The 20297-nt window shown below is 39.2% G+C and overlaps 2 pseudogenes; both read left to right on the top strand.

Annotated features, from left to right (window-relative positions):
- The first annotated feature begins 13242 nt into the window (after positions 1-13242).
- On the top strand, positions 13243-14728 carry LOC149169476 (cullin-3A pseudogene; annotated as a pseudogene).
- A 2992-nt stretch (positions 14729-17720) lies between these two features.
- On the top strand, positions 17721-19222 carry LOC149169475 (cullin-3A pseudogene; annotated as a pseudogene).
- The last annotated feature ends 1075 nt before the right edge of the window (positions 19223-20297 follow it).

Genomic DNA, 20297 nt, shown 5'->3' with positions numbered 1-20297 from the left:
AGGCGCTGGAAAATTTATACCTATGTGGCATGGTCCTTATGTTGTTAAGCGAAAGCTGGCAAAAGGGGCCTATGAATTGGTAGATTTTGACGGTGTCTCTTTGGGTAAACCTAGAAATGGTCTTTATCTGAAGAGATATTATGCTTAAATCTGGGTGTGGAGATTTTACTTAGATTAGTTTCCTTTCTAGTTGGTGTGTTTTAGATTAGAAAAGTGTGCTTAGTTTAGAGAGTGTTTTCATCATTACTCCTACTTATCTTTATTTTACTCTTGATATTCCTATTGAGATTGCAACAAGATGATGGAGCTTAGTGAAAAGAGTCGCCTTCACTAAGTGGGCGCGCAGGCTATTTTTGGCGCAAGTCTATTTTTAGACTATGTCTATTTTTAGACATATGGATCATGTCTATGTTTATGGATGATTGATCAAGTTGGGAAAAATAGATGGACTTCTATTTTTGATGAAATTGTGAGTGATCACAGTGTGAGTGATCAAAGTCTATTTTTAGACTGGCTGTCAAAAATAGAAAAGTCAAATATTATTATCTCACAATAATATTTGGACTATAAACTTAATCTTATTCTCTTGGAGCACTTCAGTTTGAGCTACAGAGGTGGCACATGCAGCTGTCAGAAGGAAATATGCTTTTCTTATGAGTCAGTTGAGTTGTTGCATGCATGACTTCAGTTAGAACTCAATCAGTTGAGTTTGGTGGAGTTGATTGTGGAGTTGATGGAGTTGTGTTCAGTTTAGCTTTGTTAAACTGGTTGTATTTAGTCTAACTGGCAAATAGACTAGAGATGAGTTGAGTGAATTAGTTATTAATTAATTCACAAGTTATTAACTCATAATACAACTAATGAATACATCAGTTAACTCAGTTGCATGTCAGTGCATGTTCAGTTCAACAGGGACAGGTGGTAGAGAATCAGATTGCTATCAGTTGTGACTATAGTTGTGCATCAGATCTTGCACAATCAAGGGATTGAGTATGCCAATGAGTTTTCTCACGTAATTGGCCCACATTTTAGCCTTTGCTCACGTCCACAAAGAGTGAGTGACTATTTTGCAGGTGAAAAACGAGTTTGGGAAGCTATTCTCATCAGTTCTTGAGCAGGTATTGAGCAGTGGAGGCAGGCAAGCAGTGGAAGAGATTTGGAGATCAGATCTGAGTTGTATTGTGTGTAACAGAGGTGGAGATACTTGTGAGAAGTATTATGCTGTGTAATGTTACATGACTCAATCATTAATATACAGATAGTTGGGATTTTTAGCGCGATGCTTTCCCCGGGATACATACTGTGTTAATGTGTGAATGCTCTTGATGTTTTATTGTTATTGATGCTGCTATATTGTTGATCAACGTAGAGGAGCTTATGTATTGTGTATGTTTTCCGCAATAGTACATGATCAGGATAATATCTGTTGAATATGTGTTAAATTATTCAAAATTTCTACATGGTATCAGAGCTAGATAATTGTAGAAAAAGTTTCTACATGGTATCGGAGTTGTTGATCATCAGATCTACTATTCAGGAAGTGTTTACATTCTATTTCTTCAGGCAGAGTCTGTAATCGGGCCAGGTAGCCTCTGGATTCATCCTTCCTTTGGAAGGTGAGATATTCGGTTAATGCCCATACAGTTAATCTCTGTACAAGAAATATTGTGTTCTCACGAATTCTAGATCGGAGGTGGTTGAGTTTGGAGCTGGTGGAAAATCGAATTTGCAGCAGTGTTGTTGAAATGTCTTTCAACGGATTGCAAATGTTATTCCAAAGCAAGAGCGACCTGGCGCTCAAGTATAAACTCAGAAACAATAAAGGTGAGAATGGATCTTCATCAAAGGTATCTGATGAAGAGAATTATGCCTTGGCTGCCAAAGCAAAGAAAGGGAAGAGCAAGAAAGCTTCTCAGTCTCGTGCGAAAGGCAAGAAGTAGGATATGTCCAAGGTGAAGTGTTTTCACTGTCACCAGCATGGACACTATGCCACAAATCGTCCACAGAAGAAGAAGAACAAGCAAGCTGCTGGATCTGCAGGGGGAGAGGCCTTAGCTTCTCAGTTTGAGCTAGATTTTTCATTGATCGCATGCTTGGTTTCAAGTGTGATGAGATCAGTGTGGTTCCTAGACAGTGGTGCGTCTTTTCACATGACGGGAGATAGAGATTTGTTCTCTGATCTGGAGGACAAAGATCTTGGAGTGCACATCGAGATGGGCGATGATGGTAGATACAGTGCGACTGTTATCGGTACCATTTCCTTTGAGAGGGAGTCTGGTAAACCCTTTGTATTGAAGGAAGTTATGCATGCTCCAGGATTGAAAAAGAATCTCATCTCAGTGGCGATGTTAGAAGACAAGGGGTATGATGTTGTTTTCAGCGAGGGAAAGGCTTTCCTACGCAGCAAGACAACTGGTGAGACCCGAAAGATAGGGGTTCAAGTGAGGAACCTTTATCAGTTGCATGTAGATGGATGCGCAGCAATGGCAGGCAAGGCAGAAGGATTGGTGAGCCGGGATGATGGCGAGTTGTGGCACAGGAGATTGGGTCACCTTCACCATGGAGCCTTGAAGATACTGCAGCAGATCACTACAGGGCTTCCTAAAGGCACACTTGCACAGTCAGATCAGTGCAAGGGGTGTACTTTGGGGAAGTTTGTGAAAGCCACCTTTCACGAGAAGGATAGTCGTGCCACGATGATCCTTGAGAGAATTCACACAGATGTGTGTGGACCTTTCTCAGTTGCTTCGACAACAAAACATAGGTATTATGTGATTTTTGTTGATGATTTCTCTCGTAAGTGCTGGATCTTCTTCATGCAGAAGAAGAGCGAGACATATTCAAAGTTCTGTGAATTCAAAGCACTGGTCGAGAAGGAGTCGGGGAAGAAGGTGAGGGCTCTTAGGAGCGATAATGGTGGCAAATACATCTCGGACGAGTTCAAGGATTTCTGCAAGGCAGAAGGGATTCGTAGAGAGCTCATAGCTCCCCATAACCCACAGCAGAACGGGGTAGCTGAGCGGAAGAATAGAATGATTGTGGGTGTTGCACGGGCAACGTTGCATGATCAGGGCCTACCCCTTCACTTGTGGGCGGAAGCATGCAATACAACAGTTTATGTGCAGAACCGTTGTCCTCATAGGATACTTGGCATGAGTACACCTGAGGAGACTTATTCTGGTAAGAAGCCTGATCTTTCTCATTTGAGGATTTTTGGTGCTAACGTTTACATGCATGTGACGAAGGATGCCAGAAAGAAGTTGGAGCCGACTGTAGAGGTTGGGATATTTGTGGGGTACACTGATACACCCCACAACTATTGTGTGTATTTTCCAAACAGTGGTAAAACTGTTGTGCGACGGGATATAAAATTTCAGGAGGAGAAAGCCATGAAGTGTTCGCTTGAGAGGGAGCTACACTTGCATGCAGATGAGGAGCTATTAGTTCCTAAGGATGAGCTTCAGGACGTGGATCAGCCACAGGACGAGGTTCATGGAGTGGAAGAGACCACTCATGCAGCGCCAACCATCAGAGGGCGAAAGCGCTTGACAGAAGCTGAGCGACTGGCTCAAGATGCAGAGAAAGTTGTAGGACCACCTACAGCCCAACGTAGGCAGAGACAGTCACCTGATCGATACACTGGATATATGGCTCTTATGAGCAAGTGTGTTGTGACTGAGCCATCCTCTTTCGAGGAAGCTGTGGAGGATCTTGCATGGGTAGACGCCATGGTGGAAGAGTATGATTCTATTGTCAGAAGCAGTGCATGGGAGATTGTTCCTAGACCAGAAGGGAAATCAGTGGTGGGTTCGAGATGGATCTACAAAGTTAAGCAGGCAGCTGACAGGAGTGTGGAGAAGTACAAGGCAATATTTATTGCCCAAGGCTTTTCACATATTGAGGGGATCGATTATGAGGAGACCTTTGCACCTGTCGCAAGGTATTCTTCCATACAGACGATTCTTGCTCTCTCAGCGCAGATGGGATGGCACATTCATCAGATGGATGTGAAGACTGCGTTCCTCAACAGAGTCATTGAGGAGGAGGTGTACATTGAGAAACCCGAAGGCTTTGAAGTCTTCAGCAGTGAGTCGCATGTGTGCAGGCTCAAGAGAGCGCTGTATGGGTTGAAGCAAGCACCACGTGCTTGGTACACACGGATAGACAGCTATTTCACAGGACTTGGATTCTCCAAGAGCGAGGCGGATCCGAACCTATACCAGATTGTGGTGGAGGGTAAGTTGCTTATCATTGTACTGTATGTTGATGATTTGATTCTAACGGGTGATGAGCTGTTGATACTGTCATGCAAGAAGGATCTTGCTACAGAGTTTGAGATGAAGGATTTGGGCCTCCTTCACTATTTCCTAGGATTGGAAATATGGCAGCGCAGTGGTGGACTGTTTGTTTCTCAGGGAAAGTATGCTCGGGAGATACTGGAGAAGTTCAACATGCATGGCTACAAGCCTGTTGATACTCCTCTTCCTGGAGGTTGGAGGAAGGAGGATTCCACTTCGGGAGAAGAAGTGGATGCCACTGTTTATCGATAGTTGGTGGGGTCGCTGATGTATTTGGTCAATACATGACCTGATATATGATATGCAGTTAACCAGCTTTCACAAGCTATGGTTAAGCCTACCAAGCTCTTCTGGAAGGCGGGCAAGCATGTATTGCGCTACTTGAGAGGCACATCGGGATATGGTTTGTGGTACAGACAGGAGGATGAGGTGAAGTTATGTGGCTTCACGGATGCAGATTGGGCAAGGAGCCCAACAGACAGAAAGAGCACATCAGGAGGGGTCTTCAGTATCGGATCGACAACAGTTTCTTGGTACAACAGGAAGCAGAGATCCGTGGCACTCAGTTCAGCGGAGGCCGAGTACATGGCAACAAGTTTGGCTGCATGCGAGGCTATATGGATGAGGAAAATCCTGGTTGGTTTGTTCGGTTCTCATTTGGATCCTACTGTGATTTACTGTGATAACCAGAGTTGCATTAAACTCTCGGCTAATCCTGTATTTCATGATAGATCTAAACATATTGACATCAGGTACCATCATATCAGAGATTATGTGCAGCGGAGGATCATGTTACTTTCGTACATTCCAACGGAGGATCAGGATGCTGATATTCTGACGAAGGCTCTCACCAGGAGCAAATTCGAGTACCACCAAGGCAGGATAGGGGTTGCTGATAATCCATATCTTGTCGAGAGGGAGTGTTGAGATTGCAACAAGATGATGGAGCCTAGTGAAAAGAGTCGCCTCCACTAAGTGGGCCCGCAGGCTATTTTTGGCGCAAGTCTATTTTTAGACTATGTCTATTTTTAGACATATGGATCATGTCTATGTTTATGGATGATTGATCAAGTTGGGAAAAATAGATGGACTTCTATTTTTGATGAAAGTGTGAGTGATCAATGTCTATTTTTAGACTGGCTGTCAAAAATAGAAAAGTCAAATATTATTATCTCACAATAATATTTGGACTATAAACTTAATCTTATTCTCTTGGAGCACTTCAGTTTGAGCTACAGAGGTGGCACATGCAGCTGTCAGAAGGAAATACGCTTTTCTTATGAGTCAGTTGAGTTGTTGCATGCATGACTTCAGTTAGAACTCAATCAGTTGAGTTTGGTGGAGTTGATTGTGGAGTTGATGGAGTTGTGTTCAGTTTAGCTTTGTTAAACTGGTTGTATTTAGTCTAACTGGCAAATAGACTAGAGATGAGTTGAGTGAATTAGTTATTAATTAATTCACAAGTTATTAACTCATAATACAACTAATGAATACATCAGTTAACTCAGTTGCATGTCAGTGCATGTTCAGTTCAACAGGGACAGGTGGTAGAGAATCAGATTGCTATCAGTTGTGACTATAGTTGTGCATCAGATCTTGCACAATCAAGGGATTGAGTATGCCAATGAGTTTTCTCACGTATTTGGCCCACATTTTAGCCTTTTCTCACGTCCACAAAGAGTGAGTGACTATTTTGCAGGTGAAAAACGAGTTTGGGAAGCTATTCTCATCAGTCCTTGAGCAGGTATTGAGCAGTGGAGGTAGGCAAGCAGTGGAAGAGATTTGGAGATCAGATCTGAGTTGTATTGTGTGTAACAGAGGTGGAGATACTTGTGAGAAGTATTATGCTATGTAATGTTACATGACTCAATCATTAATATACAGATAGTTGGGGTTTTTAGCGCGATGCTTTCCCCAGGATACATACTGTGTTAATGTGTGAATGCTCTTGATGTTTTATTTTTATTGATGCTGCTATATTGTTGATCAACATAGAGGAGCTTATGTATTGTGTATGTTTTCCGCAATAGTACATGATCAAGATAATCTCTGTTGAATATGTGTTAAATTATTCAAAATTTCTACAATTTCAGATGTCGACGTATCTTCAAACATACATTGGGCTCACTGATGGTGCTTGTCATAATACATGGAACATTTCTTCCGCAGCTTGGGTTATCTATTCACCCTCTGATGAGTTGGTATCTATGCATGGGGTAACCCTTGGTCAAACAACGAACAACATTGCAGACTATAGTGTAGTGATTGAGTTATTATCTGAATCCATTTCATTTGGGATTTGGAGTTTGATTGTTAAGTTAGATTCTGGACTCATTTTATTACAGCTTAATAAAGTTTATGCCATTAGAAATCCAATGTTATTAAGATTGTTTTTTAGAGTTTATCTCTCGGAACATAAATTTGACTATGATGAATATCAGCATATTCCAAGATATTTAAATAAAGTAGCAGATGCAATTTCTTCTCAAATGTTAAATAAACATTTGCAATAATCAAATAGTAAATTTAAAAACATTCCATAACATGTTTTACAAGATAGCCAGTAATAGTGATGTAGCATAGCATAGAAGTGTGTCAAATATACATCGTCCTCGATCATAGGTTGAAAAACACCTTATGATCGGCAAAAATGATAGTCCAAAAAAATGTCGTATGAGTCTACAAAAGGCGATCATCCTATCACTGGTGATGATCACGATAAGAAACCACTGCTTCGACCACCCTACAGAGGAACCTCCTGAAAGGTCCTGCGACCCCAATCACATAGCGTTGTAACCTAAGGGGAATGTCATCTATTCTAGTCGTTGGAATATCTACTGTCAAACACTCTAGATGATTTTCCAATTCGGTCAGGGTCTCTATAGATTTGTCCCGTGGCGCTGGTACTGCTGCAACTGGGTTTCTCCTCTCATAGGGCCGGAGAGTCACTGGTCGCTGTGGACCCACATCTATATTTGAAACTTTTACTATCAGTTTTGGACGATTTAAAAACAAAGAGAAAAAACAAAAAATTAAAGCTTAAAAATTGTGGAGAATGATTTTACCTGAGTCATCCCACTGCTCTACTGGTGGAAGAGTCATGTCTGGATCACCACGATAATCCATCCCAGCATAAGGAAAATCTTGAATCATGAAAAGTTGGTTCTCCAACCAACGAAAATACTCAGGAGAAAATCAAACAACCTCTGAGCCCTCCTCAGGATGACAGGCCATAATTGCAACCCAATGCATCAGCTTGGGCTCTCGGGTAAGTCCAACTCCAACGGAAAGATGTTGTGGGACCAACATCAGGAGCCTCTCTAGACCAAAGCTCACAACTAAGAAACAATGTCCAATGTTTTTTATTTGTCCATTCTTTGCTCTAGTCAGTTGGGCTTTTACATTTGCCAACACAACTTCACCCTAGTTGAATATGGTGCCTCGATAACATTCTACTGCCATTTGCATTTGGGATCCGGTGGCTACATGTAGTGTTGTGCTTCCGCAGAGTCTAGTGACAGTAAATGCAATCACTTTGAGTTTAGGACGGAAGATAGTTTTGATATCAATCCCTTTGTCCTTTGTTTGGTCATTACAAAACTTTAGCCAGAGAATATCGACAGACTGGCCACCTGGCCTAGTCCCGAATAGAGATAATCGTTCACCTCTCTTGGACAAACCAGTCAAGAATTAAATGTCCTCTAGCTCTATTTCGAGCTGGTGGCCACCAATAATGAAACACTAGTCTTGTATATTCCATCTGTCCACCAGCCACTGCAAAAATTGTACGTGGGCCCTCATGCCAGGTATGGCCCAGAGTTTAAACAGCCCACATGCGCTCAATGCATCTATTTAAGGTTGTTGATTAATTGCGGCAAGGTCCACATCTTCATGCTTCCGTTCCTGCTAAATGAGCATTGTGTATATCCTACATTGTAAAAAGGGCAGATTAGAACATTTTAATTCAAGAATTTTTGGGCACAAATAAAAAATTTGAAGTTTCAAAACCCATGTCATGGGGTTTGCACTCTCCAATTAGGGACAGTGCGTAGGTCCGCACTCTACCTAAGCAACAGGTGTGGGCCCCTGCCTCTTTCCTTTGTAGGAAACATTCAGGGTCCGCAGGTTTCGCATGTTGTGCCTGCGGACCCCGACGAGCAGTCCTTTTAACTAAATTTTTCCTAAAAAATCAAAATGGAAGCCTAAAAGCAAAATTCAAACGATTGAAATACAAAACTAAAGTGATGTGGATTACCTGGAGGTGACGGTTTTCGATTTCAACGGATGGATTTTCCGCAATCTTCACGGGAAGTTTGTTACCTAAAAGCCCTCTTTTCTCACTCTTAAGTCAAACGGTAAAAATGAATTTACAAAAGCTCTTTTTATAAGCTTTCTTGAATAAATTAGTTTTTAATTTGTTTATTTTTCGCTTTAAAGAGGTAACTTTCTGATGCATTTTTATTTATTTTAAACAGGTATGAGTAATGTTTGCGTTTTTGTGCAGAATATTGGATTTTTCAAGTAAAATTGATCATTTTCAACAAAGAACATTGGAGTCGTCTTTAAGCTCTTTTGTGACTCGTAAAATATGAAAATATTGCCGAGTTTTTCTTTTTAATCTCGTTAAAATGAAATTAAAAAGAAGATCCACTTACAACTCTTTTCTGACTATATAAACATGAAAAGATTGTCGGACTTTTGTCGTTTCAAGTTCGATATTAGTTATAAAATGACGTGTCATTGATCACTTTTTTACTTTTTCGGATCAGAGACACTAATTATGAAAAGTACTCCTTGATCGTAATGGTCAAGCGGTTCTCTCAAATATTATTTTATACATTTTAAGGCTTGGGACACAAATTTACGAAAAAGGACAACCATGGAGTTTTCTTAAGTTTTTCTTTTGACTCCCTAAAATTGGAAAACGTCGAGTTTCTCCTATACTAGACTCATTACAATTCAACAGTAAAGGACCTGTTCAATTACAAACAAGAATGAACCACTCCTTCTTAGGGTTCAAATTTTAAACTAAGTTGGAATCATCCGAAGGATGATCTTATAATCAAGCAAATGTTATCCTCCTCGAGCTTGTCAAAAATAAAGAGGTACTTGCTAGAAATTGTGGGGGAAAAGAGAGAAAAATGAACCTGTTTGTTATAGTTTGTGTCTGAGAAAAGCATTCAGCCACTCTTGAACACGACACTTTTTGTTCACCTGGGTTGGGAAATCCTTTGCCTAACAGTTAATCAAACCATATTGAAAGTCTTCAGTCGGTTTCTGGGTATTAGCTTTGGGTCAATTGTCACCAAACCATCTGTAGTGTCGTTATGTGTTCAAGAGGTCAGTTCAAATAAACCATTCATCTGCAAAATATCTATCATCCATCTTGACCAGCCCTAAGTTACTCCTTGCCAAATATATTTCTTCAAACTTAATCTATGATTTCGTGTTGTGGGCTTGCCTATGACGGATCGCTTTCTATCAACTTCAGCTCATTATCTAGAAATATCATCTAGAAATCATCAGTACTTTAGAATATGCATGCCTCAGTGGCAGGCTTGTCGCCTTCGACGACAGGTTGCATCATTGACCTTTGATCAAAGGATTCTGTGACATCTTCGACATCATCTCATTTATTCATATTTCATGGATTGTACTGAGTACTTTGAGAGCCATTGACATTACTGGTGGTTTCTGTCACACTTGTTAACAATTTACATCATTGACTGGTAATCAAGTGGTTTCTACCATGTTCGACTTCGACACATTCATTCACATGGATAGAATCGTGCTATCTCGGGAAGCAGAAATCAAGACCTTGGATCTAGTTTCCACCATCCAGCTTGCGAGGAATTTTGTTATTCATTATATAGTGGACTATTCATAAACAGATGGTTGCGCCCATACTATGTCTACATATGTCTATATTTGTGATGTATTACAAAATTATTCCTGTATCAGAGCAGTTTAGTTAGTTTTCTAGTTAGTTTTGATCTGAGTATGGGAATGCCTACGTCAGCAATGATATGTATTGAATGTTTTTACAGGTTCCAACCAGGCTCTCCACAGGATGATCCTCGAAAAGATAAAGTACTTCAGTCTTCTTATATGACAAATGAAATCCTCGTCTATTACAGACTTTGCACTTTAGGGGGAAATCTGTTGCACAAAATATTGTCACCATGACATTCTGCAATCAGTATGAGTCTATCACCACTCATACTTTCCTCCTTTGCAAGTCTTAAACCTCAGCTCTTCATGTCAAGCCTTGAAAAATAAGAGAAAACCCTTAAAAATCTCTAAAACTCTAGTCCCTCACTTTCTCTTAGCATTACCTGTGGTCCCACACCTACTGGTCATGTCCCTTGCAGACCTGCCCACTCTATTTCTATGTAATGGGTGCCGACCCCTATAAAAGTCAAAAAGGCGCAAGTACATTATTAGAAACTCACTTTGGGTTATTTCTGGAAGCTTCTAAAGGGAATCTTGAGGAGGCAAGTTCGCTCCTTTGAGTTTCATGCATCCCATAACTAAAGGAGCTAACCGCTTGATGTGAGGAGCTTACCCCTTTTAAGGAGGAATCTATCCCTTCATAGGTGGACCTGTAACTTCCTTCTTTTGCACTATAAAATGAGGCATTGGGCTAGTTACTAAGGAGGTTGAAAGATGAATATTTTTTAGGGTAAACACTGTTGGAATTTAGACTTCCTAATTGAGCTTGAGAGGAGAGATTACATAGCTTTTGATCTCATTGGGAAGAGTGTGAGGCTTGTCAAAGTAGAGGCGATTCTTGCTTGGACCTTGGGAGGAGCTTGTACAACATCAAGGCACCAAGGTTGTAAAGTTCTTCTTTGATCAAAGTTAATACAATCAAGTTTATTTTTCTCAATAAGCTATGTTTTATGGTTTATTTCATGGACTCCTTGATCACCATGATGAATATGATTTATTATATTAGCTATGCAGGTGTTATTTGATGTGTGGTTGTCTGTGTTTGCAGGCTCTTAAAAGGAAACTTGTTCTGACGGTCGATATGTGGCTGCCACAAACTATTTTTGGACTTAAGGTAGGGTCCAAAACACCTCTTGGTTTTTATTTATAAATTGCAATATTTAGAGAAAGGTATATTTTCTTGTTCTGCTTGTCGCTAGATATCAATTGATACTAGGGAGATCAATCTTGTCCGCAAGAATGATTTATCCGGTCGACATTAATATGCCGGGATTTATAATCATTAGCGGGTCCGAGTGGTTAGGGCGTACCATATACATAGATCCGGGATGTCGTCGATAGCGATGAGTGATGTTCTTGGATCCAAAACACAATATACCTATGTTAATATGGCCATCGGGTGCAGAGTGATTATGCGCCCTTTATATATGGCTTGGGGGCTTGGCCTGGTGATTTACAATGTGTTGGAGGACTTACTCGCATCGCTCTCATTCACCCATGATAAATTAGCCCTTTTCCCTTTGATCAAGGCAGAGTGCGTTGAGTGAAAAGGGGTGATTCATGTGTGCTTTGTGAAAGATTTCCACTATAAGGTATGGTAATGGGAATAGTAATGCAATGAGGTTTTTAGGGGTTAAACAAATCCTAATAAATATAGGAATGAAGGGCTTAAGCGAGGGATCTGTTAAAGGGATTTACCCACCTGTGAATGAAATATTTGGCTCTCCACATAGTTAAAATCATTGGGATGAAACAAATCATACAAAGGGATGAAAGACCAAATTTATAGGGGACCCATTGAAAATTTGCTATCAGAGGCATGTTTCAATAGGGAGGTAGTTGTGGCCATAAGACTTCCATAATTTTCTTTTCATCTTGATATGTTCTTTCATAGTTCACAAATCTCTTGAAATGATAATTGAGACACATCTCCTTTGTCAATTAGGTTAATAAGATCAATCTATTCATCCCTTATAGAATTTAGTAGGTGAGTTTTTTATGTGTCTGCTCCTAAATTATGTAATTTATATCTTTGTACATTATAAGTAAATCTATCCACTAAATATTCTAGGCTTTCATCCTATTTTTGGTTCATCTTGAAGAATTTATTTCTAAGGTCATGGTGTATACAATAATCTTTATATTTTCCCAATAATACTCTCTTCATATCATTCCATGTCCTTACAAAATTTGTTCCTCAATTCATGAACCATCTAATAGCTCTATCCTTTAATGTTACTGGAAATAAAATCAATTTTTGGATGTGTAATGAGTAGCCATAAGATCTACAAAGTATTTCCAACTCGAAAAGAAATGTTTTTGGGTCTTCTAATCTGACATCTTTGAAGTTAGGAAGTACAGATGGAGGGATTTTCTTCATATGAAAGTTGATATTAGTTTCTTGAATGGTAAATCCAAAAGGACATTCCGCATTGTCATTGTTAGTTCTAGTCTTCACAGCCTATCACTAGGGATAAAAGTGGGATCTTACTATGTCTAGTTTTTAGAGATGTTTTTCACATGATCTTCAGTGCAAAACATGTCATAGTTGTGTCCATCAGAAGAAGCTTGGAAAGATATTTCCAACGGTATATCACATTCCCAAAACTAGCTCCTGCTTCAAAATATATGACCAAATGAATGATTGACTCAAAGGTCTCCCTACGCAGCAGTTCATGTGTTTAATGATCTTGAGGAAGCTAGGAGATGTTAGTGGAGGGATTGTGATAGAGAAGAGGAGAAAATAACATTTAATGTCTATTTTCGTGCTAGTAATCCTCATATAAACAAATGGCAAGCTCATTTCTCTGCTTTGATTGAAAGAGATATCCATGAACCTGTGCAAAGGGCACTGTACATTGCTGACAGTGATATTGCTGGTGAAAAGTTTACAGTCGCTAGTCCCATGGCTCTAGAAAGAAATACTTGGAGATTTATAGGTATGAATCTTGGGCGAGGAAATTGTTATGGGCTATGATGCCATGCACTACAGATGATTCAGGACATTTTGATGTATATGGATAGAACATATGTTACAAACCCCAACAAAACACCTGTCCATGAACTTGGATTAAATCTATGGAGAGACCATATAGTTCGTGCTGCAAAAATTAAGGATAGGCTATTGAATACTCTTCTTGAACTTGTACGTTGTGAAAGAACTGGAGAAGTCATCAATCGAGGTTTAATGCGTAATATCATTAAAATGCTAACAGAGTTGGGGCCTTCTGTTTACCATGACGATTTTGAGAAACATTTCGTGGAAGAAGCATCAACTTTTTATTCTATTGAATCTCAACAGTTTATTGAATGTCGTGATTGTGGTGACTATCTGTAGAAAGTTGAGAGAAGGTTAAATGAAGAGATAGAGAGGGTTTCACATTATCTTGATTCAAAGAGTGAGGTAAAAATTACAGCTGTTGTTGAGAAACAAATGATAGTAAGTTGTATGCAGAGTTTGGTGCACATGAAGAATTCAAGACTTGTAAGCATGCTTGGGAACAATAAGTATGATTATTTAGGACACATATGCAACCTATTTCATAGGGTTCCTGTAGGAATTCCTACAATCTGAGATGTAATGACTACCTATTTACTTGAAACAAGGAAATAGTTAGTCACTAACCTAGAGAAACTGAAAGATCCAGTGGAATTTGTGCAATGCCTTCTTGATGAGAAGGACAAGTATGGTAAGATTATAAGTGAGGCTTTTAGCAATGATGAAACCTTCTAGAATGCCTTAAATTCATCTTCTTAGTATTTCATCAATTTGAATGCAAGGTCACCCGAGTTTATTTCTTTATTTGTTGATGACAAGCTTCGAAAAGGCCTCAAAGGGGTCAATGAGGAAGATGTTGAAGTGGTTTTGGACAAAGTGATGATGTTGTTATGGTATTATCAAGAGAAGGATGTCTTTGAGAAGTACTACAAGCAACACTTGGCTAAGAGACTTCTATCAAGAATCCCTTTTTCAAATGATGCGGAGTGGAGCCTAATTGCAAAATTGAAGAAAAAATGGGGTTATCAGTTCGCCCATCAAAATTAGAAGGTATGTTCATAGGTATGAAGAATTTTTGTGACACGATGCAAGGGTTTACTGCAATGTTGGCTGCATCCAGTGAAAGCAATGAAGGCCCTACTCTAGCTGTCCAGGTTCTCATGATAGGTTCGTGGCCAACACAAACTGGTGCTAGGTGCAACTTGCCTAAAGAAATCTTGGCAGTATGTGACAAGTTAAGGCATTCCATCTTAGCACTCATACAGGCCGAAGGTTGACATGGCAGACAAACATGGGAACAACAGACCTAAAAGCAACCTTTGGAAAGGGTTAGAAAAATGAACTTAATATCTCAACTTAGTAGATGTATGTTCTTATACTTTTTAATTCAGCAGAGTGCTTGAGTTACAAAGACATTGAATCCAACTCCAAAATTTCATACACCGTGCATAAAAATCACAAATTTTATTTAAAAAATTAAGAGCTGAAGGCCCAGCTCAGCTCCAAATTCCATGTGCCCATGCCTCCACAACACACACAAGTCAAAAGATCGAAGAAAAGCTAATATGGATTGTGGTGCTGTGCTTTTAGCTGTGGCATTGCGCTTTTAGCTGTGGTGCCTCACTTCTAGTTGTGGCGCTACGCGCAGTGCTTAGACCTAGGAAACTAGTCAAATTCTACCTTTAGGGTCAGATTGATCATTTGATAGCTGCATATGAAGGATAACCAAAAGAAACATGGAGATGTTGATGAGAAAAGTTGCATAGAAAGGTCGATTTCTCTAATGGTGCTAAGTCCGGTTTGGTCGCAGTTTTGCAAATAGCTCACAAAATTCTAGGTAGAAATGGCAATCAAAGAACATCCAAAGAGGAACAAGAATAGTAGGTTGATCAACCAACTCCAAAATTCGTGCAGGCAGGTGCAAGGTGGCAGTCAAAAGGAAGATTTTGTGGAATATGGTTCCACACTTAAAGGAGAAGATATAGTGATGTTAATCCACTTGGCAAACCTTCACTTAATTTGGGTTTTCAAAAACTATTTCTCATGGTTCTCGAGATAGTTTGGGGTTTTAGTTGCAAATTAGTTTATAATATTGTTTTATGATACGATTTTATTATTAATTTTATTTTATTTTTTATTATTTATTTCCTATTTCCTATGTTGTGGAAATCAAAAATTATTTGTAATTTAGTATATATAGGATTATTTTTAAAAGATAGAGGTTCGATTTTTGCATCAAAGACAGGCTGCTTGGGAATGTGTAAAGTTTTTCTTTAATATTATTTTAATAAAGCCATTTCTGCCCTTTAGACCTAGGATCCATCAGGGTGTTTGATGCCAAGTACGTTTTTCCTGTAATTCACTTACATATTTTGTTTTTTCTACCTTGGTACAACATTATCTAAGAGATGCGTTAGGAATTCATCTACACACGATGCTCCTTTCATGACAATTTTATTGTTAAATGTAGTGGTTGTCTTTGCCAAATCCATCCTTTGTTAAATGCTCTCTTAAGAAACCCTTTGTTTCTATTCTGTCTAACACTACTACTATAGATCCATCCCCTATTTTATGCCTGCAGGGCAGCAGGCTTTCTCCCCTACTCTTCTCACATTTGCAATCTTTTATTTTGTTGAACATTTCACTTAATTTGCCCCAAGTTTGCCGACAAAAACTGGCATCGACTCCATAGCTCCATGCTCCTTTCTCTTGCTGTTTTGGACCCAAAAACCTTTCAAACAAATCCCCACACTCCATAGCTAGCCTAAAATTCACTTATTGTAGCCACATCATGTTGGAAAAGAGAGAGCCCTCTCTGGTCTGGCAAGGCTAGATGCCAGATCAAAAGCTTGGTCTATGGTTACCTCAGAATTGCCTCTTCTCAAGCCTTGAGGTTCATTCTAAGTGCTAATATATTGGCGCCATTGCCGCAGATGAGGTGAGAGATCTTCTCTAGGAAAGATCATTCAAGGGACATATCTAGTTGCTGATGGTGGACAACAATGCGACACATATGAGGGCTGAAATCATCTACCTGATGACTCCATTGTTTGAGATCCCAAGCTTCAAAGTTTCAAAGAGACTTCACTACCAACAAATCCAGAATCCATGTTTCAGAACATTGATGGTAATCACTGATGACAAGGTATGTGGCAAATTCGTTATCTAGTGAAATGTTATTGACTTTAAGGGATGAGTTAGAAAAATTTCAGATTGATCAGAATTTCTCAACATCAGTGTTTCTTTGTTTGAAGTCCAACTGACTCACACCTAAAAGTAAATATTGTTTTCTTGGCTTAGTTGCTGAAAGATTATAAAATGAGATTGAACTATTGGATGTTAAAATTAAATCATATGAATTCTGAGATCCCAAAAAGTTTTTCAAAACTCTCCCTCCTTCAAAACATGAAACAATAGGGTTGTCCGTGGATGTTTGCATTAATAATTTGTAGCTGGAAGCATGTATTGAGGAGTTGGGGCAACAAATGGAGCCTGGTTTCTTCGATACCATTGCAACATATATGGAGTACTTTTTCATTTTGAATGATAAGTGAGATTGTCTTTTACACAACCAGACTCATTTTGTTCATATATGGATGTCAGCATTTTGTCCTCTTTCAAGCACTTCCAAGAAACATCCTTGTCACAGTTACTTGACTAGTTGATCTGGCATTACAACATCACTTGATCTGTTGACTTTTTTGCTAGGTAGGGTAGGTTTGTTCATAAATAAGTTGCCCAAGGAAACATTTCAATTTTTGGTATTTGTTTATGTACATATTACAGTATGTATATGTTTTTGGATTGTTATAAGTTGTTTAGGTTTGCAGCCATTTATGACCGTATTTCCCAATGGATGAGGCACTTGGTATATGGTGTTCTTGACACCTCCAAGGAGTTTCCATCCCCAATAAGGCCAACGTTAGTTCCAGTCTTCGTAGCCTGTCACGAGGGGTCAAAGTGGGCTCTTACTATGTCTGATTTTCAGAGATGTTTTGCACATGTATTCAGTGTAGAACATGTCATAGGTGTGTACATCAAAATAAGATCAGAAAGAGATTTCCAATGATATATCACACTCCCAAAACTGGCTCCTGGTTCAGAAGATATCACCAAATGAGTGGTTGACTCAAAGGTCTCCCCGCATAGCAGTTCATGTGTTTAATGATCTTGAGGAAGCTAGGAGATGTCAGCGATGGGATTGTGATAGAGAAGAAGAGAACATAGCATTTAAGGCCTATTATCGTGCTGCTAATCCTCATCTCAACATATGGTGAGCTTTTTTCTGTGCTTTGACTGAAAGAGGTATCCATGAACCTATATAGATGGCACTGTACATTGTTGATAGTGATATTGCTGGGGAAAATTTTATAGTTGTTGGTCTCATCGTTCAATAAAGAAATACTTGGAGATTTATGGGTATGAATTTTGGGCGAGGCAACTGTTATGGGCTACGATGCCATGCACTGTAGATGATTCGAGACATTTTGATGTATATGGATAGAACATATGTTACAAACCCCAACAAAACACCTATCCATGAACTTGGATTAAATCTGTGGAGAGACCATACAGTTCATGCTACAAAAATTAAGGATAGGCTACTGAATACTCTTCTTGAACTTGTACATTGTTAAAGATCTGGAGAAATCATCAATCGAGGTTTAATGCGTAATATCATTAAAATGCTAATAGAATTGGGGCCTTCTGTTTACCATGATGGTTTTGAGAAACATTTTGTGGAGGAAGCATCAACTTTTTATTCTATTGAATCTCAATAGTTTATTGAATGTCATGATTGTGGTGACTATCTGTAGAAAGACAAGAGAAGGTTAAATGAAGAGATAGAGAGGGTTTCACATTATCTTGATTCAAAGAGTGAGGTAAAAATTACAGCTGTTGTTGAGAAAGAAATGATAGCAAATCATATGCAGAGGTTGGTGCACATGAAGAATTCAGGGCTTGTAAGCATGCTTGTGAATGATAAGTATGATGATTTAGGACGCATGTGCAACCTGTTTCGTAGGGTTCCTGCAGGACTTCCTACAATCTGAGATGTAATGACTACCTATTTACTTGAAATAGGGAAATAGTTAGTCACTGACCTAGAGAAACTGAAAGATCCAGTGGAATTTGTGCAATGCCTTCTTGATGAGAAGGACAAGTATGACAAGATTATAAGTGAGGCTTTCAACAATGATAAAACCTTCCAGAATGCCTTAAATTCATCTTTTGAGTATTTCATCAATTTGAATGCAAGGTCACCCGAGTTTATTTCTTTATTTGTTGATGACAAGCTTCGAAAAGGCCTCAAAGGGGTCAATGAGGAAGATGTTGAAGTGGTTTTGGACAAAGTGATGATGTTGTTCTGGTATTTTCAAGAGAAGGATGTCTTTGAGAAGTACTACAAGCAGCACTTGGCTAAGAGACTTCTATCAGGCAAGACTGTTTCAGATGATGCAGAGTGGAGCCTAATTGTAAAATTGAAGACAAAATGTGGTTATCAGTTCACATCAAAATTAGAAGGTATGTTCACAGGTATGAAGACTTTTCGTGACACGATGCAAGGGTTTACTGCAATGTTGGCTGCATCCAGTGAAAGCAATGAAGGCCCTACTCTAGTTGTCCAAGTTCTCATGACAGCTCTATGGCCAACACAAATAGGTGCTAAGCAGAAATTACTTAAAGAAATCTTGGCAGTATGTAACAAGTTAAGGCATTCCATCTTAGCACTCATACAGGCCGAAGGTTGACATGGCAGACAAACATGGGAAAAACAAACCTAAAAGCAACCTTTGGAAAGGGTCAGAAACATGAACTTAATGTCTCAACTTATCATATGTGTATTCTTATACTTTTTAATTTAGTAGAGCGCTTGAGTTACAAAGACATTGAACTTACAAAGACATTGAAGCCAACTCCAAAATTTCATATGCCCTGCATCAAAAATCACAAATTTTATTTAAAAAATTAAGAGTTGAAGGCCCAGCTTAGCTCCAAATTCCATGCACCCCTGCATCCACAACACACACAAGTCAAAAAATAGAAGCCAAGCCAATCTAGAGTGTGGCGTTGTGCTTTTAGCTGTGGCACTGCGCTTTTAGCTATGGTGCAACACTTCTATCTGTGGCGTTGTGCTTCTAGAGTGTGGACCTACGCACAATGGTTACACCTGGGAAACAAGTCAAATGCTTCCTTTAGGGTCAGATTGATCATTTGACAGCTGCATGTGAAGGATAACCAAAAGAAACATGGAGATCTTGATGAGAAAAGTCGTGTAGCAAAGTCAATTTGTTAAATCCCCTCAAAATTTGATTTTTGTATGCATTTGGATTTCTGGTTTAAAATTTGATATTCAAGCAAGCAATGATATTATTATCAATCGAGATGTGACCTGTTCACCTCCAGCATTGTAAATCAAGATCATGATTAGTTTTGAAATGATTCATCTCTGTATCTTTAAGCCTTTGATCATCCACCAGTCGAAGATTGTGGAAGCAGAGCTTTACTGACAGGTCGTTTACACCGACAGAGGCAAGATGAAGAAGACTTTTAATCAGACTGTTAGAGAGGGAATTTGACAGATACAAGGATGATGATTGATATGGAAAAAAAGTGATTCGGGATAGGGATTATGAAGTTGAGCTACAATGCAAGAAGAAATGGCATTGTGCGTAGCCCTTTGGTGTTGCACATAGACCCTGTGTGTCGAAATGGGATTCATGCTTTGTAGAAAACATCCTAGCTTTTCATTCAACATTTTGGATGTGGTTTGCAGCAAGGACTAAATTCTGTGAATCCTAGGATGACAAGGAAGATTTTGAGGAATTTGCATCTTCACTTATGAACATGCTGGAACAATTTGTCAAGAAAACAACAGTATGATTTCCTGATGGGATGAAATTGAGTCTGTAATAGATGTTTTGAAGGAAATTTTAAAGCCAATAACTGAGGTGGATGAAGGGATTGCTTGGCCTCCAAAAGGACCCAGAAAGTATGACTTTGATGCGCAGGGAAATAGTACAGAGGGAACAAGAAGGTCAGTTGGA

The sequence above is a fragment of the Pinus tabuliformis genome, chromosome 4_2, assembly GCF_031772625.1.
Source record: "Pinus tabuliformis cultivar Carrire ecotype Pingquan chromosome 4_2, CPIR1, whole genome shotgun sequence".
Lineage (NCBI taxonomy): Eukaryota > Viridiplantae > Streptophyta > Pinopsida > Pinales > Pinaceae > Pinus > Pinus tabuliformis.
This window is presented reverse-complemented; position numbering and strand designations above follow the sequence as displayed.